We start from the raw sequence: 6,755 nt of genomic DNA on the forward strand, positions 1-6,755 counted from the left end.
TTGCAACAGATGTAAAGTCTATTGGAATATATCAAACTAACCTTGCTAGTGGTTTGATTTATTCTAACAGTGGCTCCGTCTGTTGCAACATCAACAGCAACATAAACTACAAAGAAACAACAAATAAAAAACATCAACAACAAAGAAACAACATTATTTATTCCAACACCATCAACAACATTATAGACAATAAAGAAGCAACATCCTTTGTTCCAACACCATCAACAACAACACACAACAAGTTCCAATAATACTAAACCCACCATCAACATCAATAACAACATCAACAACAAAGACACAAATAAAATACATACAAAAAAATGATACTGTCAACAAGGCTTTTAAACTTCTCCCAATAGATGACTTTTTTTGCATATTGTAATAAAAATTCTCGGTTCATTTATTCAACACTTAAAAGTTACTTCAAAATTTTTAAATAAATATAATATGGGTAAATGGTAATTAAATAAAAAAATAGAGATAAATACCTTGCAAAGAATAAGATGAAAGTGAAAGAGCAATAGTAAACCATACCTTATCTACAATGTCAAAAGGGGATCAAAATAGCAATTTTAGTCAAGAAAAGATATGGTTTAGATCGAAAAGGATCTTTATGAGAAAGAGGAGAGTAAAGAGTGAAAAAAGGTTGTGGTAATCCTAAAGAGGAGAGAAAGAAAAAGATGAGAGATGAATACAATAAATTTAGGGCTAAAGGAGAGATAAGATAATTTTAGATGTAGACGTGGGTTTAAATTTTCATTGATTAATATTTATTAATAACTTTATGGGCACGAGGAAGATAGGTGACATTGAAAAGACAAAATAAGACTAGTCAATGAGATTTTTGAGTTTTTCAAGAAATATTTTTTACCGCCTTTAGTAGTAATATTTTATCTATCTTTCTTCTTTTGGATAGAAGATCCTTTTAAAAATAAAAGAAAAAAAGATTTTCAAATAGATATGTCATCTGTTGCAATAAATATCAATATTTATTTGAAAAAATCAAACAGATTAGTCATCTGTAGCAATAGATACAAATGTCCATTTGATAATATAATCAAATATGTCATCTGTTACAATAGATATCAATATTTTTTTGAAAATTTCCAACAGCTCAGTCATCTGTCACAACAGATGCAAATGTCTATTTGATAATTCAATCAGATGTGTCATCTGTTGCAACATATATGAATATCTATTTAAAAATTTCCAACAACTCAATCATTTATTGAAACCGATTTCATTGAGTCTATGCAATTTCATGGTGTTGGTATTACATTCATCTCGACCTGAGTCATCGATCAATCACTCTGAGTTGAAAGGATTCTTATTAACTTAATGCTAATCTAGTACCTCAATTTATTTTGGTAGAATTAGGAATGAATGAGTCTATAGGGTCAATTACAACTTCCATTGAGTCTTTGTAATTGCATGGTGTTGGTATTGCCCTGACCCGAGTCGTCAATCGATCACTCTGAGTTGAAAAAATTCTCATTAACTTAATGTTAAGCTAGTACCTAAATTGATTTTGGTAAAACTAGGAAGGAATGAGTTCATAGGTTCACTACAAATTTAATTGAGTCTTTGCAATTGCATGGTGTTGGTATTTATTCATCTCGACCCGAGTCATCGATCCATCACTCTAAGTTGAAAAGATTCTCATTAACTTAATTTTATGCTATTACCTAAATTGATTTTGGTATAACTGGGATGAATGAGTCCATAGGGTCAACTACAACTTTCATTGAGTCTTTGCAATTACATGGTGTTGGTATTGCCCCGACTTGAGTCGTCGATCTATCACTCTGAGTGGAAAATATTCTCAATAACTTAATGCTAATATAGTACCTAAATTTATTTTTGTAGAACTAGGGATGAATGAGTTCATAGGGTCAACTACAACTTCAATTGAATCTTTGGAATTGCATGGTATTGGTATTGCATTCATCTCGACTCGAGTCATCGATCGATCACTCTGAGTTGAAAATATTCTCATTAACTTAATGTTAAGCTAGTACCTAAATTGATTTTTGTAGAACTAGGGATGAATGAGTTCATAGGGTCAACTACAACTTTAATTGAGTCTTTGTAATTACATGGTGTTGGTATTGCCCCGACTCGAGTCGTCTATCGATCACTTTGAGTTAAAAAGATTCTCATTATCTTAATGTTAAGATAGTACCTAAATTGATTTAGGTAGAACTAGGGATAAGTTCATAGGGTCAACTATCACTTCAATTGAGTCTTTACAATTGCATGGTGTTGGTATTGCATTCATCTCGACCTGAGTCATTGATCAATCACTCTGAGTTGAAAAGATTCTCATTAGCTTAATGTTTTAAAAACTATATATCTTTTAAAATTTTAAAAAATAATTAAGATCAATTTGGATCAAATTAATAATTTCAAAACTTGTCATTCTTTTCAAAATTACAAATCAACCCATACAAATTATTCATTTATGGGAAAAACTTTTCCTCATTTCAAATCTCAAGTTCTTGCTCCTCACTTTTCTCTCTCAACAATACAGACAACAACTACTCAACATATTGCTCAACCCTTCAAAATAGAATAATTTTCTTCCTATTTCTGACCACATAGTTGTTATATTCGACTTCATTCTCGCTTGTATCTGTCGTTTTCTCTTTCTTCGTAGGTAACAGAGTTTGAGAAGAGTTCTATAATTGTTATTTATTTTAAAAATTAAGGCTTTTTAGTTAATGATGAAGAAAGACTTTTAGTTGTATTATCTTGGTGGTGGTGTCGGTGGTCTTGGTGTTGGTATTGGTATTGGTGGTAGTGTTGGCGGTCTTGGTATTGTAGTTGGTATTAGTGGCATTGGTGGTGGTTTTGGTGGCATTGGTGATTGCATTGGTTATGGTGTTGGTGGTGGTCTTGGTGATCCATCTGTTGTAACAGGTGGAAGATCTGTTGGGAGATATTAAATAGGTCTTCAAACAGATTCCCCATCTATTCCAACTGATGGGTTATCTGTTGGAATATTTTTTTTAATGTGGCTTATAATAATTTATTTAAATTAGTCTTACCTTTTTTTTAAAATTATGTAGACATCAAATGTAATGTATTTTTTAATTTTAAAAGATGTCTCCTAAAAGAAAATAAACTGAAAGTGGATTAACTTCTGACCACCCAACAAAAAAGGCTAGAGTACAAATAGATTCGGAGGAACTTACTGAACAATCTCAGTCAGGGCAAAATGAATCTGAGGAAAGTGAGAACTCCTTCTCACCAATGGGGCATGAATTAATTCGAAATCCCTGCATGATCCTGTCAAACTATTAGAATCAACAGGTTTTGAGTTGCGATGCTGATGGATCGCCCTAAAGAAGTAACTGGTGATCTTGTACTTAAATGTCAGTTGGGGAAAATTTTTAATGAATTTAGGAGTATTATGAAGAATAAAAACATAGACGGGCTTTTTAAGAGGAGATGCTTTGAATAATTTCTTAAGCTTCCTGAGGACCACACTCTTCTTTTCCAAATGAGCATGGTATATGGTCTTCTAAAACGCAGGATCAAGTTCACGAGAGATGATAAAGATTTGAAGGAGGGCAAAAAAAAGATGGATGAGATCTGGATCTACTGTGGCATGCTGGTTTGTTTTAGATTGAAAGAGTTTGCCATAGTGACAGGCTTGAGATGTGATCGTCCAGAAGAACCTCTCATCAAGGATACACCGCACAAAAGGTCCAATAAGCACAAGGAAAATAAGATGGGTCATTGGGCATTGCTGGAAGTAGCTACAAAGCGGGGAATTTAATAGCATATCTCAAGGATAAAAATATACCAAAGCAGTACAGAGAGAAATTATGCTTAATTTGGTTTATGCATTACGTTTTATTGGCAAAAAATGTTCGGGAAGTCATAGAAGATTATTTGACCAATATCATCCTTATTGTTTCACTAGAGCTTTCACCATATCCTTATGTTATTTCAGTTAACTGAAATCATCCTCCAATTTTTCAAAAAGTTATCCAAAAACATCCTTCCATTAAGTGTTTTGTTAGTATTAATGTTGATCCGTTTGTCGCATGAGTTGGTTTCATTTTCTTAAAGGTAAATGTCGGATACACGCACTTAGTGAATTTTCTATTTGTCCTGTTAAAGGTGTGTTTTGTGTTTCTCTAACACAAGTTTCCTAATAGGTGGAGCTTAGAGTTCCTCAAGATGTTGTAACAGGATGTCTGTTAAAGTCATTTAAGTTCCTTAAGACCAAAAAACTTCCCATAGGTTCACCTGATCTGAAGTTTGTGTATTTGAATTCAAGGACCCCATGATGGTGAGTGGACTCAAAAACTGTAATCTCCATAGAGAGACCTTAAGCTTCTCTCTGAACAGTTGATAATTATTTTTACTTCTAGTGACTACAAAGCTGGCAGTAAAACAAAGAGTAAATAAAGAGTTTAATATATTTGACAGTTACCTGCTTAATTGAAAATATTTATTAGGTAAATAAAGAGTTTTGGTTATTACCTTAAATCTTTTACTCTATCAAAGTGCTACTTTATGGCATGATAAAAGAGTTAAAGGTAATAACCATGACAGAGATGGAGATAGAAAGGAGGCAAAAATGTTACCTTTATAATGTTGTTAGTCATTTGATATCTCCTCTGTTGTGTTAGCGGATTCTTTATCACTTTTACTCCCCCACTCTCCCCGATCTCACTTTGTGGGAATACACTGGATATGTTTTTGTTGCTTTATTTCTTTTCCCAAAATATGGTGCACTATGTTGTCTTGAATTGTGTACCAAGGTTTCCTTTTCTCTTGATATACTCTATGTCTATCAGATATGTTACATGCTCTGGTAGAATATTAAAAGTTTTTATTACTTAGCTTTCTTAAATGACTTGTTCAGTTCTTTATTCTTCACTCATATTTATCTTTGATTCAAAGTAAGGATACGTCTCAATCTAGGCCACGTGGTGCAATTAGCAGCTCAGGCCATATCAATAGTGTAGGTGCAGAATGATATGTTGGGCGTGATGGGTCAAGCCATATTATATTTACCTTTTTCTATTTCTTCTTTCATTGCACTGCAGTTACCTATGGATATTGATGATGCTGAACTTGAAGAGTGCATTCTTCAACATTTGGTTGTTGCTACTTCAATGGGAAGGGCTCACCATATGGGTCAAAGGGATGGTTCAAGGAATAGCTTATCCACCAATGAACGTCCATATTTTTTAGTGTTTTCAACTCATCATAATTCATCTCCTACCACTTCTGTTTCACCTTCTCCTACCAGATCAATTATAGATTCTGCTGCAGCCACAATAGTTGATTCCTCTCTTCCCATTAGCTCCCATAGCAGTGAATCACCACGACATATGCCTCATCTTTTGTTAGTTCAATGTAATAAACTTTCTGCTTTATCATCTGGTTCTATTCTAATGCTAGCCACAACACAAGAAATATCTATTGGTGATAGGTAGTGATGATTTTTGATATCCTTTCAATTTTATGCATACACCTAGGCTTATCTTAAATTGGTTTATGATAAGTTGGATTGGTCAACACATGCAGTTTTCAAATCAACTTTCATTTTTTTTTTCGTCTTTCTAGAAGCCCTTCTAGTTCGTCTTTGACACCAAGCCAAGGGAGAGCTGGACCATCAGAGTTCTGTTCATTATTAGAGTCCTTCAAAGTCTCGATTTAGTTCTCTATCAATGAAGTATGGACAACTTTACTCAATTATATTTGTTCTTAGAGTAGTTGGACTTATTTTGTGTTTTTTGGTCATCTTAAGCCTGACGCATGTTATATATCAATGCCAGATGCTAGTTCTGCTAGGAGAGAAGCAGATGCTGGAATTGCTGGTCTATCTCACCTAATGGAATGCCTTAAAACTCAAGAAAATAGTAGAGCCGGTTCTGTTCCAGCAGAACTGCCATAGTGGATTCTTCACACACGCTCTAGAGAAACCATGGTAATATGGGTAATCATATTGCAAATGGTTTGAATAGAAACTTAATAGCTCATACTGCAAGTTCATCTCAGAATTAAGTCTTCTATTTAAGCATTTACCTGGCGTCTGTCCTCAGCATTTCATCTTTCATCTTTGGATGTAAGTCATTTTCTCCTGTTAAGGGGTTTTCTTTTTCCTTCAATGACTTTTTGTTTTGCAGTTCCTTGTTTATAGCCTTTAAAATGCTATTTTGTTATTACTTTTGGTGATGTTAAAATGGTGTCATCATCATTATGTCTCGCTGAATAGAAGGTCAAAACACATAATCATAAGCTTCTCTTATTTAAACGAAAATATGTTATTATGAAAAAAAAAATCAAATAAACTCTGGTGATACTTACAGATGGAGACCAATTAAATGAATCAATCCTATTTGATTTTAGAAGTTTTGCAATATTGGCCTTTTTAAAACAGATCATAATTTTTTTAAAAAAATTCTATCCTCCACAGACTACACAAATAAGATATTACTTAGTCATTTGATATCTCCTCTGTTGTGTTAGCCAGTTTGGCATGTGGGTTTGAGATTTTCATTTAATATAGCCTGTAAAAAATTGTTAGCAAACTGCCAAACATGATGAGAACAAAAGATCAAAAGACAACTGTAAAAATTATTTATTAATTTCTCAAATTAAATTACGAAAAACCTCTTTGTACACCACATTTTTGACTTCATTTGTTGTTTTTCCTTCATCATCGTAGGATAAAATCCTTAACTCCTTCCTACTTGTCACTCGTGAAAGAGCAACGTATAATTGTCCATATG

At 33.3% G+C, this 6,755-nt stretch overlaps 1 pseudogene; it reads left to right on the plus strand.

The window, feature by feature from the left end:
• Positions 1–3,508: 3,508 nt before the first annotated feature.
• Positions 3,509–6,027, plus strand: LOC107868700 (annotated as a pseudogene).
• Positions 6,028–6,755: the final 728 nt, after the last annotated feature.

Source organism: Capsicum annuum, chromosome 4, assembly GCF_002878395.1.
Source record: "Capsicum annuum cultivar UCD-10X-F1 chromosome 4, UCD10Xv1.1, whole genome shotgun sequence".
Taxonomy (NCBI): domain Eukaryota; kingdom Viridiplantae; phylum Streptophyta; class Magnoliopsida; order Solanales; family Solanaceae; genus Capsicum; species Capsicum annuum.